This window comes from Triticum dicoccoides, chromosome 2B (assembly GCF_002162155.2).
Source record: "Triticum dicoccoides isolate Atlit2015 ecotype Zavitan chromosome 2B, WEW_v2.0, whole genome shotgun sequence".
NCBI classification, from domain to species: Eukaryota; Viridiplantae; Streptophyta; class Magnoliopsida; order Poales; family Poaceae; genus Triticum; species Triticum dicoccoides.
This window is the reverse complement of record NC_041383.1, coordinates 522,722,782-522,744,559: the sequence shown is the minus strand read 5'-3', so window position 1 is coordinate 522,744,559 and position 21,778 is coordinate 522,722,782. Positions and strand designations below refer to the sequence as shown.

At 46.2% G+C, this 21,778-nt stretch overlaps 1 pseudogene; it reads right to left on the bottom strand.

Moving 5' to 3' along the window:
• Positions 1–617: 617 nt before the first annotated feature.
• Positions 618–2,419, bottom strand: LOC119364613 (annotated as a pseudogene).
• Positions 2,420–21,778: the final 19,359 nt, after the last annotated feature.

The following is a 21,778-nucleotide window of genomic DNA, read 5'->3' as shown; positions in this document are numbered from 1 at the left end:
AGTCTGAGCATATCCGAGCAATGTCTTCAATAAAATAATGACACGAAAACATCGTCATTGTCATGTACAACCAACTCGGTTCAGACCTAGGTTTTTCACCCTGAAGCTCAAAACTGGGTACTCGAGAAGTACCACCATCAGAGCAAATCATGGGTTGTCGCCATCACTTTTCCGCAATCCTAGCAGTTGGGCTAGAAAATCGATCGGCGCCACTGCATAAGCATACCTTGTGCATCAAGTCGTCGTCCATAAATTGCATCTCACAACTGAAGGCAACCACCAGATCTTGAGAGAGTAACCCTCACGAAGACCTTTTGGTAGTCATCACAATCCACAGTGACGTCGCCGCCGTAGGCCGAAGTATGCAAAGGACTCTAGAGGCTTCCAGAAGACTTGCATCAGGGTGCACGAAGCATGTGCTTATTAGGCAGATAGATTTACTATGTTGTAATCTTCTGTTTATTTCTATTCCTTGTGTGTGTAACAATTGATGTAACAACCAATGTATGCCGAAGGTGCAACAATTGATGTAACTCGGCCCCTGTACGGAGGTCCGACGCTTACCACAATCTTCACATGAGGTTGGAATTCTAAATGGTTTTTAGGATGGAAATGTGTTATAAAAGGTCCTTTATAGCCTTGCCAAAAAGTTCAACACTCAGGGGATACATCCTTGTAGGCATAATAAAAGGTTCAACACTCATGGGCAGGAATTGTGCTACATTAGCAAAAAACTGGTGGTTCCATGATTCCATCCATGCACGGAGTGCTCATGAAATTATTTGATTTGCAACTATTTCAAAGCAGTGATACGAAGCATCAGCATAGTGATTGATTCCTATAATACCCAATTAAGTGGCTTTCCAAGATGATAGGGGAGGGGTCTCGGAGTCCTTCCAGGTGTTGAGGAACGTGTTGTGGTACCGATCACCTTGGACCGCATCCATGGCAGCGTAGGACTCGAGCTCAGCCATCTCCTCAGCCGTGAGCTCCACAGACAGCGCTATCAGGTTCTGGTTGAAATTCTCAACTTTCGTCGTGCCGGGTATGGGGCACACATCGCCTCCCTGGTGGTGAACCCAAGCCAACGCAAGCTGGGACAACGTGCAACCCTTCCTCGCAGCCATCTCGCTCACGCGCTCGAATATCGCCGCGTTCTTCTCCATGTTCTCGGGTTGAAATCTTGGGAGATTCTAAAATCGGGTTGAAATCTTGGGATGCATTTGTTAGAAAAGGGAGAAAGGAGAAAAGTAAGATAGCTAACCGCATGAAGAAGTATCATGGGTGGTTCATTTACCTTGCGGAAATCGTCCTCCCGTAACATGTTCACTAGTTTAGGTCCAGTGGATAGAAAACCTCTGCCTAGTGTACTGTACGCCACAATTCCAATGCCAAGTTCTCTGAAGCAGAAAACAATTTGTAAGTTCTTTCTAGGACTACATAAGGAGGCGTTTTATGGTACGACAAAGTTGTACTAGGGCTGCGACAATTAATTTGGATCGGAGGGGTATTACATATGAAGCTGATTTTGAAAAGAAATTGCGAAAAAGTAGGTTTGTAGTCATTGCAAATACCTGCAAGTTGGGATTATATCTTCTTCGACATCTCTTGACCACAGAGACCACTCCAGCTGAACAGCGGTGATGGGATGAACAGCGTGTGCCCTTCTTATTGTGGACGCGGAGGCTTCCGACAACCCAACGTATTTCACCTTTCCTTCTTGGACTAGTTTCTTGATCTCACCCATCTACATGCATACGGAAGTCAAGGACGTAGAGTGGCCAATACCTACAAACCCTCAATCTGTATAAATGAAACGAAGTTGAACGAGTGCTACGTAGTAGGTACTGACCGTGATCTCGACGGGGACATTCTTGTAGATGCGGTGCTGGTAGTAGAGGTCGATGCAGTCGACGCCGAGCCGAGCAAGGCTGCCCTCGCACGCCGCCCGCACGTACGCCGGGTCGCCGTGGACCTCCCAGGTGGCCGTGATGCCAAATTTCGTGGCCAACTGGACCTGCTCCCTCACCCCTCCCTGCAGCGCCTGCTTCATTACACGGAGAACTCTGGGCGGTCAGACTGACATTCGCGTGCGAATGATATGGCAACTACTCCTTGCAAGGAGCCAAGGAACACGTCGGGTGGCTGTACTAAGGTAACCTTGCCGAGTAAGAGTTCGTTGGTGGCGGGGCCGTAGATGTCGGAGGTGTCGAGGAAGGTGACGCCGGCGGCGACGGCGTGGCGGAGGAGCGCGATCATGCTGCTCGGGCTTGCGCTCGCCGTAGACAGCGGACATGCCCATGCAGCCGAGGCCCTGCGCCGAGACCTCCAGCCCCTGCGAGCCCAGCTTCATGCGCGGCAGAACCACCGGAGCAGCAGCCATGTCGTTCGTGCCTACGCTGCGTGTGTGATGAACTGATGATTGGTGAATGAGTAAGTAGGTCTGGAGCTTTCAGTGCAATGCTGCGGTGCAATTTATAGTGCGGTGCACTCCGTTTCGAAAAAAAATAGTGCCGTGCAGCGCGTCATGCAGTACGTCACCAGGCTGCGGGTTTGAATGAACTGCCAAACTAGAGCGTCACCGCGTACGTAGGGCGCCCAAACTTAATTTACCCACTGATGCGTGACCATTTTTTTTTTGTCAAACAATTCAGTCCAGGCAAATATTTTTAGGAAAACGTTTCAAAACGGCGCGCCGGCCGAACGATTCGGCTGGTCACGTCATGTGCGCTCGATCAACCTATAGGGATCGTGCGTCTATCCCACGCCTCCTATGTTTTTTTTTCTTTGTCTTATCTTCTTCCTTCCACCTCAACCGACCACCTCCTATCCTCTTTCCCCGGCGAGCACCAACAGCCTCGTGTGCAGCCGTGCGCTCCCTCGTGGCCGCTGCAAACCAGCACAGAAACCCAATCACATGCCCTTTTTGCCAGGGGCGGGCCCAGGATTTGATGAGTGTGTATTCAAAATTTCAAAGGCAATTTTTCCAAACCTTAAAGCCTTGTTTTTGCCGTGTATAACCATATATCACCATATTTCATGTGGAAAATTCAAATTCTCATGCCTAAACAATTTATAATTCACTGCAAAGAAATTACAAATTGAGATACACTTAAAAATAACCAAGTAGCCAAATAAACTTACTGGTGTATGCATATTACAGTTGGTGATCGACGAGGCTCGCACAGCCGGCCTATCAAAAATGCTAGACATACAAAGATTTACACGCTTTTACACGCTCCTTCCATCTAACAACCAATCACAAATCTCTCCCCCCCCCCCCCCCTGATTTTCAGGGGGGTAGGCCGCCCCGCTCACCTATTGACCAATCAAAGTTAACCATCCTGTAAAAGCCTGTAAATCGTTTGTACGTGTAGCATTGCCGGCCGGCCTACTCGGCAATTGATGCGTCAACACGATTAACCAATAGTGCCTGTAATGATACATAAATTTAACACAACTAAGGTGAGATTCGAAACAAGAAAACAAATGACAATTTTAAAATCGGAGGATAAAAATGTATTAAGATACACGAACATCTCGAATTATCTACCCAAATGCATCGAATTATTTATCAGATCGAGCGAGCCTTCGATGCGGCAATGCAATGCCCACTAATGTCGACTGTAGAGATGGATTAAGGATGGATCGAGACAAGAAAGACCAACAGATGGCTGCCGTCGGATGCCTGGGTCGCGCATCCCGCCTGCCTGTGCCGCCTTGCGTGCGTGCGATCAGGCGATGGCGACCAGCCCAGCAGCCGTGCCCTACCGCTTTGAGTGCGAACAGAATTGGGGATGGGAGGCGTCGGTTTCTTGTGCGCTATCCTATCGATGGATCTGTGGCTCGTGCATCAGGCCCTGCGTGCTACAGCGATTGGGGCCACTTGGGCCATGTCGGGGTGTGGGCTAGTCTTCGTTTTTGGGTTGAAATCGTTAGCTAGCCTGTTTTCCTGTATCCTTTTCATTTTTCCCCATACATACACATGGTATACATTATATATACATATTTTCTTGGCAAATATAATGGGTATTCAACTGAATACTTGAATACCCTTGAATTGAACTGGGCTTGCCCCTGCTTTTTGCTGCAAACTCGTCCCCATAGCCGTGCGTGATGGGGGCCAGGACCAGATGCTGCGACTTGCAAGCCAAGCGGTGCGACGAGCGACGGCCGACACCGCGCAAGTGGAAAAGAATTGCAACTATTGACATAGATGTTTCAACAGTATATATTAAAGTTTCAACCATAGTTTGTTTTTGCTACTACCGACGAAGTTTTTTGCTACATCCATCAAGGCGGAGCTGAACCTCGCAACGGCGGCACGGCGATTTGCTGCAACCGTAATCGGTTTTTGCTACTACCGGCGAAGATTTTTGCTACATTCATCAAGGTGGAGTTGTAACCTCGCGACGGCGACGATGGCGATTTTGCTACAGTCGTGTTTTCCTACGACCGGCGAGGTTTTTTGCTACATCCATTCAACGGTGTTGATTGACTGGTGGGCGTTGTCGACGTAATTCCGTTCAACGAGCATCAATAGCTTCATTCCGCAGATGAAAAAGCTTCTACCAGAGATTGAAAATCTTCAGCCAGCCACTACAAAAGTTTCAATCAGTTTTTAGGAACACATGAAAAGTTGTAGCCGTTTAAAAAAAAGCTTCATCCCGCAGATGAAAAAGCTTCTATCAGAGAGGAAGCTTCAACCAAAATGCTGGAACCTGCGATGATGTCATTTTTGCCGGAACCAGCGGCGTTGTTTGCTACAACCAGCGACTCAATTTGTTGCGATCCTTCACGGCGAGCTACAACCGGCGACGACTACGGCGACGGCGACGCATTTTTGCTACAATAGGCGGCGACCAGGAGCGACGAGCGCAACGAGCACGGCGGCGAGCGATGAGCGTGGCGACCAGGAGCGACGAGCGCAAAGGCAAGCGACTAGCGCAGGGGCGGGCGACGAGCGCGAAGAACGCGGGGGGCGGCGCGGTTCTTCAACAGGATGTGAGAGGAGGCTCGGCACGCACGAGGAAGAAGAAGATAGGGATAGGGATGAATCGTTTTTTTGGATCGAACGGCCCGGGCGGCTCGCATCCAACGTCTATGGTGCGACCGGCCCAAATTTGGGCCGGCGCACCAGCGCCTATGAGCGCCCATATTTTTAGGTAAAGTAGTCCAAGGGTTGCGGCATCTTGTGATAGCGCTCATTCGGATAACATTCAGTCAGGTCAAGATACCACCTCATCTAAAAAAGGCAACATACCACCTATTTATTATTATTTTTGCGATATGAAAATAGTTTTATTCCATTATAATAGGGGTTTCAGTCGATAGGCCCGAGCCATTGGATTATTCAACTTCAATCCAACGGTTGGCTCATCTTGTTTCTTCTCTAGTTGTTTCTCTCCTCACACACCCACGTCGTATCACATGTGGTCACAGTGAGCCTGCGCAGGGGGCACCATGGTCAATCATGGTGTCCCTATCTCGAACTCGGTTGCCGTCAATCCTAGCAGCAGTCAAAATAAAAAGTTCTCCCACCCAAACCTCACCCTCGCCTGCACAAGCGACACCGTCCCGGATTGGCCTTGCCAGAGATGCCGCCGCATGACGCTTCACCCCCATCTCGACCTCGGAGCTCTGCGTTGTATGTCTCCAGAAATTGAACGATACAAATTTTATCCTTTGTTGTCTGAGGAATAGCAAATCCATGAAAAAAACTAAGCCACGATCAGGGGCGGAGCTGGAGCTCATGCTACCCCGATGCACCACTTAACTATGGCATAATATTACCAAATAACAATACATTAAATAAAGGCGTGTTTCACAAATTGTAACATGGATTACCTAACATAATAGAAATCGATTTATAAAAACAAAATGCAACAACCAAACTACTTAATATAATGCTACAAGAAAAGGACATAATTACTTGAAAAGAAGTCTTGCACTCTCAAATTCCAAAACACGTCATTAGGCATTAAGGTTCAGTAACCTACAAAATAAAAAAATAAAATTTAATTTTAAAATAGAACATAGTAAAATGCCCAAATCAAAGTACTTAAATTTGCTAAAATTTTAAATTTTACCTTTAGTATATTCTTTTCCTCCGAGCCTTGAAATAGTCATCCACTTGATCACTGCTGACTTTTTTCATTTCTTCTTTCTTCACATAACAAATAGCATCATCACTCAAGCTATCATCATTGAGGCAATTGTGCGAGTAAGTTTTGACCTATTTCAGTAATGAAAGCACCTCTCAACTGTAGAGGTAGCAAAATAGGCAACACAATCACTAGTTTCAACAACCGATAAAACAAAGGATACATAGCCTATTTATCCGCACCATTTTTTTAAAGCTCGATGATTGTTGCTATGCTGGAACAACTATTATCTATGTACACATCAGCAATAGAGCCGTAGATCATTATCAAGATGCCTAAAATCCCCAAAATCAGAATCTTGAGGGTATATGTTAGCCAGGATCATAAGATTTCCCAAATTGAAACCATTAAATGAGTCTCGTGGACTCAAAGACGCTGACCAAAAAAGCATTAGGGGATGTCTCACTGATACTATCAAGCTCCTGAACTAGCCAATCAAAAACATCATTGAAGCAATCAACTTTATAGTGATATTTGTTAGTAATTCCGGTTACCTCCCTTCTCTTTTTTTGGATTAACATATGCTTCTTCCATGTCCAACTCTCCAGTACCATGTTTCTCACAAAACGCATGGACTTCACTTAGCATAGATTCCCATCCATCTTCTCTAAGTTCATTCAAAACAACTCTTGTTGACTTGACACATTTCATGGCATTTCTGTGTCTTGATCCTTCCGTTGCAATGCTAATGACAACGTGTTGGTAGTAGTGAGGACTGTCAACATGAGATGCAAAAAGAAGCCAAACTCAAAACATTGAAAACACACTAGAAGATCATTTGCTTGGTCTCTATTTGTTCGACCGGTGTCTTCTTCTTTGACAATTTCAAGAACTTTAATAATCGGCTCGAACATGGCAACCGAACTCTTAAATGTTTTAGCATGAGAACCCCGATGAGTGTCCCTGGATCTTTGTAGGCATTGCTCTTGATTCAAACATGTTCCCGTTGTAAGTTGCCTGCACCCTAATGCCTTGCTCATTTTCTTCAAGATTTACATCTGTAATCATGTCCCTTTGTTTGGAAAAACATGTTGGGGACGTAGTAATTTCAAAAAAATTCCTACGTACACGCAAGATCATGGTGATGACATAGCAACGAGAGGGGAGAGTGTTGTCCACGTACCCTCGTAGACCGTAAGCGGAAGCATTATGACAACGCGGTTGATGTAGTCATACGTCTTCACGATCCGACCGATCCAAGCACCGAACGTACGGCACCTCCGAGTTCAGCACACGTTCAACTCGATGACGATCCCCGGGCTCCGATCCAGCAAAGCTTCGGGGATGAGTTCCGTCAGCACGACGGCGTGGTGACGATGATGATGTTCTACCGGCGCAGGGCTTCGCCTAAACTCCGCGACGATATGACCGAGGTGGAATATGGTGGAGGGGGGCACCACACACAGCTAAGGAACGATCCGTAGATCAACTTGTGTCTCCTGGGGTGCCCCCCTTGTTGGAAATATGCCCTAGAGGCAATAATAAAAGGATTATTATTATATTTCCTTGTTCATGATAATTGTCTTTTATTCATGCTATAATTGTATTATCCGGAAATCGTAATACACGTGTGAATACATAGACCACAATACGTCCCTAGTAAGCCTCTAGTTGACTAGCTCGTTGGTCAACAGATAGTCATGGTTTCCTGACTATGGACATTAGATGTCATTGACAACGGGATCACATCATTAGGAGAATGACGTGATGGACAAGACCCAATCCTAAGCATAGCACAAGATCGTGTAGTTCGTTTTGCTAGAGCTTTCCAATGTCAAGTATCTCTTCCTTAGACCATGAGATCGTGTAACTCCCGGATACCGTAGGAGTGCTTTGGGTGTACCAAACATCACAACGTAACTGGGTGACTATAAAGGTGCATTACAGGTATCTCCGAAAGTGTCTGTTGGGTTGACACGGATCGAGACTGGGATTTGTCACTCCGTGTGACGTAGAGGTATCACTGGGCCCACTCGGTAGTGCATCATCATAATGAGCTCAAAGTGACCAAGTGTTTGGTCACGGGATCATGCATTACGGTACGAGTAAAGTGACTTGCCGGTAACGAGATTGAACGAGGTATTGGGATACCGACGATCGAATCTCGGGCAAGTAAAATACCGATTAACAAAGGGAATTGTATACGGGGTTGTTTGAATCCTCGACATCGTGGTTCAACCGATGAGATCATCGAGGAGCATGTGGGAGCCAACATGGGTATCCAGATCCCGCTGTTGGTTATTGCCCGAGAGCCGTCTCGGTCATGTCTGCATGTCTCCCGAGCCCGTAGGGTCTACACACTTAAGGTTCGGTGACGCTAGGGTTGTATGAATATGAGTATGCAGCAAACCGAATGTTGTTCGGAGTCCCAGATGAGATCCCGGACGTCACGAGGAGTTCCGGAATGGTCCAGAGGTAAAGATTTATATATAGGAAGTCTTATTTTGGTCGCCGGAAAAGTTTCGCACTTTATCGGTATTGTACCGGGAGTGCCGAAAGGGGTCTGGGGGTCCACCGGGGGGTCCACCTGCACCGGGGGGGCACATGGGCTGTAGGGGGTGCGCCTTGGCCTATGTGGGCCAAGGGCACCAGCCCCAAGAGGCCCATGCGCCAAGGAGACTTGGGGAGGGGAGAGTCCTAAAGGGGGAAGGCACCTCCGAGGTGCCTTGGGGAGGATGGACTCCTCCCCCCCTCTTGGCCGCACCCCTTCCTTGGAGGAAGGGGCAAGGCTGCCCCCCCTCCCTTGCCCCTATATAAAGGGAGGAGAGGGAGGGGCAGCCGCACCTGATAAGCCCTGGCGCCTCCATCCTTCCTGCAACACCTCCTCCTCCTCCCGTAGTTGCTTAGCGAAGCCCTGCCGGAGTTCTGCTGCATCCACCATCACGCTGTCGTGCTGCTGGATCATCATCAACCTCTCCTTCCCCCTTGCTGGATCAAGAAGGAGGAGACGTCATCCGCTCCGTACGTGTGTTGAACGCGGAGGTGCTGTCCGTTCAACACTAGGTCATCGGTGATCTGAATCACGGCGAGTACGACTCCATCATCCCCGTTCCATTGAACGCTTCCGCACGCGATCTACAAGTGGTATGTAGATGCAATCACTCTCCCATGACTCGTTGCTAGATGAACTCATAGATGGATCTTGGTGAAACCGTAGGAAAAATTTTAATTTTCTGCAACGTTCCCCAACACCCCTGCCCCCGTGGGCCGAGGGCACCAGCCCCAAGAGGCCCATGCGCCAAGGAGACTTGGGGAGGGGAGAGTCCTAAAGGGGGAAGGCACCTCCGAGGTGCCTTGGGGAGGATGGACTCCTCCCCCCTCTTGGCCGCACCCCTTCCTTGGAGGAAGGGGCAAGGCTGCACCGCCCCCCCCTCTCCCTTGCCCCTATATAAAGGGAGGGGAGGGAGGGGCAGCCGCACCTGATAAGCCCTGGCGCCTCCATCCTCCCTGCAACACCTCCTGCTCCTCCCGTAGTTGCTTAGCGAAGCCCTGCCGGAGTTCTGCTGCATCCACCATCACGCCGTCGTGCTGCTGGATCATCATCAACCTCTCCTTCCCCCTTGCTGGATCAAGAAGGAGGAGACGTCATCCGCTCCGTGCGTGTGTTGAACGCGGAGGTGCTGTCCGTTCAGCACTAGGTCATCGGTGATCTGAATCATGGCGAGTACGACTCCATCATCCCCGTTCCATTGAACGCTTCCGCACGCGATCTACAAGTGGTATGTAGATGCAATCACTCTCCCATGACTCGTTGCTAGATGAACTCATAGATGGATCTTGGTGAAACCGTAGGAAAAATTTTAATTTTCTGCAATGTTCCCCAACAGTGGCATCATGAGCTAGGTCTATGCGTAGTTCTCTATTGCACGAGTAGAACACAATTTTGTTGTGGGTGTAGATCTTGTCAACTTGCTTGCCACTACTAGTCTTTTCTTGCTTCAGCGGTATTGTGGGATGAAGCGGCCCGGACCGACCTTACACGTACGCTTACGTGAGACAGGTTCCACCGACTGACATGCACTAGTTGCATAAGGTGGCTAGCGGGTGTCTGTCTCTCCTACTTTAGTTGGAGCGGATTAGATGAAAAGGGTCCTTATGAAGGGTAAATAGAAGTTGACAAAATCACGTTGTGGTTATTCGTAGGTAAGAAAACGTTCTTGCTAGAACCCAATTGCAGCCACGTAAAAGATGCAACAACAATTAGAGGACGTCTAACTTGTTTTTGCAGCAATTGTCATGTGATGTGATATGGCCAGAAGTTGTGATGCATGATGAATGATATATTGTGATGTATGAGATCATGTTCTTGTAATAGGAATCACGACTTGCATGTCGATGAGTATGACAGCCGGCAGGAGCCATAGGAGTTGTCTTTATTTTCTGTATGACCTGCGTGTCATTGAAGAACGCCATGTAAACTACTTTACTTTATTGCTAAACATGTTAGTCATAGAAGTAGAAGTAGTCATTGGCGTGACAACTTCATGAAGACACAATGATGGAGATTATGATGATGGAGATCATGGTGTCATGCCGGTGACGAAGATGATCATGGAGCCCCAAAGATGGAGATCGAAGGAGCTATATGATATTGGCCATATCATGTCACTACTATATAATTGCATGTGATGTTTATTATGTTTTATGCATCTTGTTTACTTAGAACGATGGTAGTAAATAAGATGATCCCTTATAATAATTTCAAGAAAGTGTTCCCCCTAACTATGCACCGTTGCTAAAGTTCATCGTTTCGAAGCACCATGTGATGATCGGGTGTGATAGATCCTTACGTTCACATACAACAGGTGTAAGACAGATTTACACATGCAGAACACTTAGGGTTAACTTGACGAGCCTAGCATGTACAGACATGGCCTCGGAACACAGAGACCGAAAGGTCGAACATGAGTCGTATGGAAGATACGATCAACATGGAGATGTTCACCGATGATGACTAGTCCATCTCACGTGATGATCGGACACGGCCTAGTCGACTCGGATCGTGTAACACTTAGATGACTAGAGGGATGTCTAATCTGAGTGGGAGTTCATTAAATAATTTGATTAGATGAACTTAATTATCATGAACTTAGTCTAAAACTTTTGCAAAATATGTCTTGTAGATCAAATGGCCAACGCTCATGTCAACATGAACTTCAACGCGTTCCTAGAGAAAACCAAGCTGAAAGATGATGGCAGCAACTATTCGGACTGGGTCCGGAACCTGAGGATCATCCTCATAGCAGCCAAGAAAGATTATGTCCTAGATGCACCGCTAGGTGAAGCACCCATCCCAGAGAACCAAGACGTTATGAACACTTGGCAATCACGTGCTGATGATTACTCCCTCGTTCAGTGTGGCATGCTTTACAGCTTAGAACCGGGGCTCCAAAAGCGTTTTGAGAAGCACGGAGCATATGAGATGTCCGAGGAGCTGAAAATGGTTTTCCAAGCTCATGCCCGGGTCGAGAGATATGAAGTCTCTGACAAGTTCTATAGTTGTAAGATGGAGGAAAACAGTTCTGTCAGTGAGCACATACTCAAAATGTCTGGGTTGCACAACCGCCTGTCCTAGTTGGAGATCAATCTCCCGGAAGAGGCGGTCATTGACAGAATCCTTCAGTCGCTCCCACCGAGCTACAAGAGCTTTGTGTTGAACTACAATATGCAGGGGATGGTGAAGACCATTCCTGAAGTATTCTCAATGCTGAAGTCAGCAGAGGTTGAAATCAAGAAAGAACATCAAGTGTTGATGGTTAATAAGACCACTAAGTTCAAGAAGGGCAAGGGTAAGAAGAACTTCAAAAAGGACGGCAAAGATGTTGCCGCGCCCGGTAAGCCAGTTGCCGGGAAGAAGTCAAAGAATGGACCCAAGCCTGAGACTGAGTGCTTCTATTGCAAGGGGAAGGGTCATTGGAAGCGGAACTGCCCCAAATACTTAGCGGACAAGAAGGCCGGCAACACTAAAGGTATATTTGATATACATGTAATTGATGTGTACCTTACCAGTACTCGTAGTAACTCCTGGGTATTTGATACCGGTGCCGTTGCTCATATTTGTAACTCACAGCAGGAGCTGCGGAATAAGCGGAGACTAGCGAAGGACGAGGTGACGAAGCGCGTCGGGAATGGTTCCAAGGTCGATGTGATCGCCGTCGGCGCGCTACCTCTACATTTACCTACGGGATTAGTTTTAAACCTCAATAATTGTTATTTAGTGCCAAGTTTGAGCATGAACATTGTATCTGGATCTCGTTTGATGCGAGATGGCTACTCATTTAAATCCGAGAATAATGGTTGTTCTATTTATATGAGAGATATGTTTTATGGTCATGCCCCGATGGTCAATGGTTTATTCTTAATGAATCTCGAACGTAATACTACACATATTCATAGTGTGAATACCAAAAGATGTAAAGTTGATAACGATAGTCCCACATACTTGTGGCACTGCCGCCTTGGTCACATTGGTGTCAAGCGCATGAAGAAGCTCCATGCTGATGGACTTTTAGAGTCTCTCAATTATGAATCATTTGACACATGCGAACCATGCCTCATGGGCAAAATGACCAAGACTCCGTTCTCCGGAACAATGGAGCGAGCAACCAACTTATTGGAAATCATACATACTGATGTGTGTGGTCCAATGAGCGTTGAGACTCGCGGAGGATATCATTATGTTCTCACTCTCACTGATGACTTGAGTAGATATGGGTATGTCTACTTGATGAAACACAAGTCTGAGACCTTCGAAAAGTTCAAGGAATTTTAGAATGAAGTAGAGAATCAACGTGACCGAAAGATAAAGTTCTTACAATCGGATCGTGGAGGAGAATATTTAAGTCATGAATTTGGTACACACTTAAGAAAATGTGGAATCGTTTCACAACTCATGCTGCCTGGAACACCTCAGCGTAACGGTGTGTCCGAACGTCGTAATCGCACTCTATTGGATATGGTGCGATCTATGATGTCTCTTACCGATTTACCGCTATCATTTTGGGGATACGCTCTAGAGACAGCTACATTCACTTTAAATAGGGCACCATCTAAATCCGTTGAGATGACACCGTATGAATTATGGTTTGGGAAGAAACCTAAGCTGTCGTTTCTAAAAGTTTGGGGATGCGATGCTTATGTCAAGAAACTTCAACCTGAAAAGCTCGAACCCAAGTCAGAAAAATGCGTCTTCATAGGATACCCTAAGGAAACCATCGGGTATACCTTCTACTTAAGATCCGAGGGAAAGATCTTTGTTGCCAAGAACGGATCCTTTCTGGAAAAAGAGTTTCTCTCGAAAGGAGTAAGTGGGAGGAAAGTAGAACTCGATGAAGTACTACCTCTTGAACCGGAAAGTAGAACAGCTCAGGAAAACGTTCCTGTGGTGCCTACACCGACTGGAGAGGAAATTAATGATGATGATCAAGGTACTTCTGATCAAGTTGCTACTGAACTTCGTAGGTCCACAAGGACACGTTCCACACCAGAGTGGTATGGCAACCCTGTCCTGGAAATCATGTTGTTGGACAACGGTGAACCTTCGAACTATGAAGAAGCAATGGCGGGCCCAGATTCCAACAAATGGCTAGAAGCCATGAACTCCGAGATAGAATCCATGTATGAAAACAAAGTATGGACTTTGACTGACTTGCCCGATGATCGGCGAGCGATAGAAAACAAATGGATCTTTAAGAAGAAGACGGACACGGATGGTAATATTACCATCTATAAAGCTCGACTTGTCGCTAAGGGTTATCGACAAGTTCAAGGGGTTGACTACGATGAGACTTTCTCTCCCGTAGCGAAGCTGAAGTCCGTCCGAATCATGTTAGCAATTGCCGCATACTATGATTATGAGATATGGCAGATGGACGTCAAAACGGCATTCCTTAACGGCTATCTTAAGGAAGAGTTGTATATGATGCAGCCGGAAGGTTTTGTCGATCCTAAGAATGCTAACAAAGTGTGCAAGCTCCAGCGATCCATTTATGGGCTGGTGCAAGCATCTCGGAGTTGGAACATTCGCTTTGATGAGATGATCAAAGCGTTTGGGTTTATGCAGACTTATGGAGAAGCCTGCGTTTACAAGAAAGTGAGTGGGAGCTCTGTAGCATTTCTCATATTATATGTAGATGACATACTTTTGATGGGAAATGATATAGAATTCTTGGACAGCATTAAGGCCTACTTGAATAAGTGTTTTTCAATGAAGGACCTTGGAGAAGCTGCTTACATATTAGGCATCAAGATCTATAGGGATAGATCAAGACGCCTCATAGGTCTTTCACAAAGCACATACCTTGATAAGATTTTGAAGAAGTTCAAAATTGATCAGTCCAAGAAAGGGTTCTTGCCTGTACTGCAAGGTGTGAGATTGAGCTTGGCTCAATGCCCGACCACGGCAAAAGATAAAGAAGAGATGAGCGTCATCCCCTATGCCTCAGTCATAGGATCTATTATGTATGCCATGCTGTGTACCAGACCTGATGTAAACCTTGCCGTAAGTTTGGTAGGAAGGTACCAAAGTAATCCCGGCAAGGAACACTGGACAGCGGTCAAGAATATCCTGAAGTACCTGAAAAGGACAAAGGACATGTTTCTCGTTTATGGAGGTGACGAAGAGCTTGTCGTAAAGGGTTACGTCGACGCTAGCTTCAACATAGATCTGGATGACTCTAAGTCACAAACCGGATACGTGTATATGTTGAATGGTGGAGCAGTAAGCTGGTGCAGCTGCAAGCAGAGCGTCGTGGCGGGATCTACATGTGAAGCGGAGTACATGGCAGCCTCGGAGGCAGCGCATGAAGCAATTTGGGTGAAGGAGTTCATCACCGACCTAGGAGTCATACCCAATGCGTTGGGGCCGATCAAACTCTTCTGTGGCAACACTGGAGCTATTGCCCTTGCCAAGGAGCCCAGGTTTCACAAGAAGACTAGGCACATCAAGCGTCGCTTCAACTCCATCCGTGAAAATGTTCAAGATGGAGACATAGATATTTGCAAAGTACATACGGATCTGAATGTCGCAGATCCGTTGACTAAACCTCTCTCGCGAGCAAAACATGATCAACACCAGAACTCTATGGGTGTTCGATTCATCACAATGTAACTAGATTATTGACTCTAGTGCAAGTGGGAGACTGTTGGAAATATGCCCTAGAGGCAATAATAAAAGGATTATTATTATATTTCCTTGTTCATGATAATTGTCTTTTATTCGTGCTATAATTGTATTATCCAGAAATCGTAATACACGTGTGAATACATAGACCACAATACGTCCCAAGTAAGCCTCTAGTTGACTAGCTCGTTGGTCAACAGATAGTCATGGTTTCCCGACTATGGACATTAGATGTCATTGACAACGGGATCACGTCATTAGGAGAATGACGTGATGGACAAGACCCAATCCTAAGCATAGCACAAGATCGTGTAGTTCGTTTTGCTAGAGCTTTCCAATGTCAAGTATCTCTTCCTTAGACCATGAGATCGTGTAACTCCCGGATACCATAGGAATGCTTTGGGTGTACCAAACGTCACAACGTAACTGGGTGACTATAAAGGTGCATTACAGGTATCTCCGAAAGTGTCTGTTGGGTTGACACAGATCGAGACTGGGATTTTTCACTCCGTATGACGTAGAGGTATCACTGGGCCCACTCGGTAGTGCATCATCATAATGAGCTCAAAGTGACCAAGTGTTTGGTCACGGGATCATGCATTACGGTACGAGTAAAGTGACTTGCCGGTAACGAGATTGAACGAGGTATTGGGATACCGACAATCGAATCTCGGGCAAGTAAAATACCGACTGACAAAGGGAATTGTATACGGGGTTGTTTGAATCCTCGACATCGTGGTTCAACCGATGAGATCATCGAGGAGCATGTGGGAGCCAACATGGGTATCCAGATCCCGCTGTTGGTTATTGCCCGAGAGCCGTCTCGGTCATGTCTGCATGTCTCCCGAGCCCGCAGGGTCTACACACTTAAGGTTCGGTGACGCTAGGGTTGTATGAATATGAGTATGCAGCAAACGAATGTTGTTCAGAGTCCCGGATGAGATCCCAGACGTCACGAGGAGTTCCGGAATGGTCCGGAGGTAAAGATTTATATATAGGAAGTCTTATTTTGGTAGCCGGAAAAGTTTCGCACTTTATCGGTATTGTACCGAGAGTGCCGAAAGGGGTCCGGGGGTCCACCTGCCCCGGGGGCCACATGGGCTGTAGGGGGTGCGCCTTGGCCTATGTGGGCCAAGGGCACTAGCCCCAAGAGGCCCATGCGCCAAGGAGACTTGGGGAGGGGAGAGTCCTAAAGGGGGAAGGCACCTCCGAGGTGCCTTGGGGAGGATGGACTCCTCCCCCCCTCTTGGCCGCACCCCTTCCTTGGAGGAAGGGGCAAGGCTGCGCCCCCCCTCCCTTGCCCCTATATAAAGGGAGGGGAGGGAGGGGCAGCCGCACCTGATAAGCCCTGGCGCCTCCATCCTCCCTGCAACACCTCCTCCTCCTCCCGTAGTTGCTTAGCGAAGCCCTGCCGGAGTTCTGCTGCATCCACCATCACGCCGTCGTGCTGCTGGATCATCATCAACCTCTCCTTCCCCCTTGCTGGATCAAGAAGGAGGAGACGTCATCCGCTCCGTACGTGTGTTGAACGCGGAGGTGCTGTCCGTTCAACACTAGGTCATCGGTGATCTGAATCACGGCGAGTACGACTCCATCATCCCCGTTCCATTGAACGCTTCCGCACGCGATCTACAAGTGGTATGTAGATGCAATCACTCTCCCATGACTCGTTGCTAGATGAACTCATAGATGGATCTTGGTGAAACCGTAGGAAAAATTTTAATTTTCTGCAACGTTCCCCAACACCCCTGCCCCCGTATATAAAGGAGGGAGGGGGGAGGCCGGCCGGCCCTTGTGGGCGCGCCAAGGAGGAGGAGTCCTCCTCCTAGTAGGAGTAGGACTCCCCCTTTCCTACTCCTACTAGGAGGGGGAAGGAAGGGGAAGAGGGGGGAAGGAAAGAGGGGGGCGCCGCCCCCCTCCCTCCTAGTCCAATTCGGACCAGAGGGAGAGGGGGCGCGCGGCCCACCCTGGCCGCCCCTCTCTCTTTCCACCAAGGCCCATGTGGCCCATTATCTCTCCCCGGGGGGTTCCGGTAACCCTACGGCACTCCGGTTTTCTCCGACAATGTCCGGAACACTTCCGGTGTCCGAATATAGTCGTCCAATATATCAATCTTTATGTCTCGACCATTTCGAGACTCCTCGTCATGTCCGTGATCACATCCGAGACTCCGAACAAACTTCGGTACATCAAAACTTATAAACTCATAATAAAACTGTCATCGTAACGTTAAGCGTGCGAACCCTACGGGTTCGAGAACTATGTAGACATGACCTAGAACTATTCTCGATCAATAACCAATAGCGGAACCTGGATGCCCATATTGGTTCCTACATATTCTACGAAGATCTTTATCGGTCAAATCGCATAACAACATACGTTGTTCCCTTTGTCATCGGTATGTTACTTGCTCGAGATTTGATCGTCGGTATCCAATACCTAATTCAATCTCATTACCGGCAAGTCTCTTTACTCGTTACGTAATGCATCATCCCGTAACCAACTCATTGGTCACATTGCTTGCAAGGCTTATAGTGATGTGCATTACCGAGAGGGCCCAGAGATACCTCTCCGACAATCGGAGTGACAAAACCTAATCTCGAAATACGCCAACTCAACATGTACCTTCGAAGACACCTGCAGTACTCCTTTATAATCACCCAGTTACGTTGTGACGTTTGGTAGTACCCAAAGTGTTCCTCCGGTAAACGGGAGTTGCATAATCTCATAGTTACAAGAACATGTATAAGTCATGAAGAAAGCAATAGCAATATACTAAACGATCAAGTGCTAGGCTAACGGAATGGGTCATGTCAATCACATCATTCTCCTAATGATGTGATCCCATTAATCAAATGACAACACATGTCTATGGTTAGGAAACATAACCATCTTTGATTAATGAGCTAGTCAAGTAGAGGCATACTAGTGACTATATGTTTGTCTATGTATTCACACATGTATCATGTTTCCGGTTAATACAATTCTAGCATGAATAATAAACATTTATCATGATATGAGGAAATAAATAATAACTTTATTATTGCCTCTAGGGCATATTTCCTTCAGTCTCCCACTTGCACTAGAGTCAATAATCTAGATTACATAGTAATGATTCTAACACCCATGGAGTCTTGGTACTGATCATGTTTTGCTCGTGAGAGAGGCTTAGTCAATGGGTCTGCTACATTCAGATCCGTATGTATCTTGCAAATTTCCATGTCTCCCACTTGGACTTGGTCCCGAATGGAATTGAAGCGTCTCTTGATGTGCTTGGTACTCTTGTGAAATCTGGATTCCTTTGCCAAAGCAATTGCACCAGTATTGTCATAGAAGATCTTCATTGGTCCCGATGCACTAGGTATGACACCTAGATCGGTAATGAACTCTTTCATCCAGACTCCTTCATTTGCTGCTTCCGAAGCAGCTATGTACTCAGCTTCACATGTAGATCCCGCCACGACGCTTTGTTTAGAACTGCACCAACTTATAGCTCCACCGTTTAATAAAAACACGTATCCGGTTTGTGACTTAGAATCGTCCGGATCAGTGTCAAAGCTTGCATCGACGTAACCATTTACGACTAGCTCTTTGTCACCTCCATATACGAGAAACATATCCTTAGTCCTTTTCAGGTATTTCAGGATGTTCTTGACCGCTGTCCAGTGATCCACTCCTGGATTACTTTGGTACCTCCCTGCCAAACTTATTGTAAGCATACGTCAGGTCTGGTACACAGCATTGCATTGATAGAGCCTATGGCTGAAGCATAGGGAACATCTTTCATTTTCTCTCTATCTTCTGTTGTGGTCGGGCATTGAGTTTGACTCAACTTCACACCTTGAAGCATGGGCAAGAACCCTTTCTTTGCCTGATCCATTTTGAACTTTTTCAAAATTTTATCAAGGTATGTGCTTTGTGAAAGTCCTATTAAGCGTCTTGATCTATCTCTATAGATCTTGATGCCCAATATGTAAGCAGCTTCACCTAGATCTTTCATTGAAAAACTTTTATTCAAGTATCCCTTTATGCATCATTTCCAATTAATAATATGTCATCTACATATAATATCAAAAATGCTACAGAGCTCCCACTCACTTTCTTGTAAATACATGCTTCTCCAAAAGTCTGTATAAAACCATATGCTTTGATCACACTATCAAAGCGTTTATTCCAACTCTGAGATGCTTGCACCAGTCCATAAATGGATCGCTGGAGCTTGCATACTTTGTTAGCACCTTTTGGATCAACAAAACCTTCTGGCTACATCATATACAACTCTTCTTCCAAAAATCCATTCAAGAATGCAGTTTTGACATCCATTTGCCAGATTTCATAATCATGAAATGCAGCAATGGCTAACATGATTCGGACAGACTTAAGCATCGCTACGGGTGAGAAAGTCTCATCATAGTCAACCCCTTGAACTTGTCGAAAACCTTTTGCGACAAGTCGAGCTTTATAGACAGTTACATTACCATCAGCGTCAGTCTTCTTCTTAAAGATCCATTTGTTCTCAATGGCCTGCCGATCATCGGGCAAGTCAACCAAAGTCCATACTTTGTTCTCATACATGGATCCCATCTCAGATTTCATGGCCTCTAGCCATTTTGCGGAATCTGGGCTCATCATCGCTTCCTCATAGTTCGTAGGTTCGTCATGGTCAAGTAACATGACTTCCAGAATAGGATTACCGTACCACTCTGGTGCGGATCTTACTCTAGTAGACCTTCGAAGTTCAGTAGAAACTTGATCTGAAGTTTTATGATCAATATCATTAGCTTCCTCACTAATTGGTGTAGTTGTCACAGGAACCGATTCATGTGATGAACTACTTTCCAATAAGGGAGCAGGTACAGTTACCTCATCAAGTTCTACTTTCCTCCCACTCACTTCTTTCGAGAGAAACTCCTTCTCTAGAAAGGATCCATTCTTAGCAACGAATGTCTTGCCTTCGGATCTGTGATAGAAGGTATACCCAACTGTTTCTTTTGGGTATCCTATGAAGACACATTTCTCCGATTTAGGTTCGAGCTTATCTAGTTGAAGTTTCTTCACATAAGCATCACAGCCCCAAACTTTAAGAAACGACAACTTTGGTTTCTTGCCAAACCACAGTTCATAAGGCGTCGTCTCAACGGATTTTGATGGTGCCCTATTTAACGTGAATGCGGCCGTCTCTAAAGCATAACCCCAGAACGATAGCGGTAAATCAGTAAGAGACATCATAGATTGCACCATATCTAGTAAAGTACGATTACGACGTTCGGACACACCATTTCGTTGTGGTGTTCCGAGTGGCGTGAGCTGCGAAACTATTCTGCATTGTTTCAAATGTAAACCAAACTCGTAACTCAAATATTCTCCTCCACGATCAGATCGTAGGAATTTTATTTTCTTGTTATGATGATTTTCCACTTCACTCTGAAATTCTTTGAACTTTTCAAATGTTTCAGACTTGTGTTTCATTAAGTAGATATACCCATATCTGCTTAAATCATCTGTGAAGGTGAGAAAATAACGATATCCGCCACGAGCTTCAACATTCATCGGACCGCATACATCTGTATGTATGATTTCCAACAAATCTGTTGCTCTCTCCATAGTACCGGAGAACGGTGTTTTAGTCATCTTGCCCATGAGGCACGGTTTGCAAGTACCAAGTGATTCATAATCAAGTGATTCCAAAATTCCATCAGTATGGAGTTTCTTCATGCGCTTTACACCGATATGACCTAAACGGCAGTGCCACAAATAAGTTGCACTATCATTATTAACTTTGCATCTTTTGGCTTCAACATTATGAATATGTGTATCACTACTATCGAGATTCAAAAAATAGACCACTCTTCAAGGGTGCATGACCATAAAAGATATTACTCATATAAATAGAACAACCATTATTCTCTGATTTAAATGAATAACCGTCTCGCATCAAACAAGATCCAGATATAATGTTCATGCTCAACGCTGGCACCAAATAACAATTATTCAGGTCTAAAACTAATCCCGAAGGTAGATGTAGAGGTAGCGTGCCGACCGCGATCACATCGACTTTGGAACCATTTCCCACGCGCATCGTCACCTCATCCTTGGCCAGTGCTCGCTTATTCCGTAGTTCCTGTTTCGAGTTGCAAATGTTAGCAACAGAACCAGTATCAAATACCCAGGTGCTACTGCGAGCTCTAGTAAGGTACACATCAATAACATGTATATCACATATACCTTTGTTCACCTTGCCATCCTTCTTATCCGCCAAATACTTGGGGCAGTTCCGCTTCCAGTGTCCAGTCTGCTTGCAGTAGAAGCACTCAGTTTCAGGCTTAGGTCCAGACTTGGGTTTCTTCTCTTGAGCAGCAACTTGCTTGTTGTTCTTCTTGAAGTTCCCTTTCTTTCCCTTTGCCCTTTTCTTGAAACTAGTGGTCTTGTCAATCATCAACACTTGATGCTCTTTCTTGATTTCTACCTTCGTTGATTTCAACATCACAAAGAG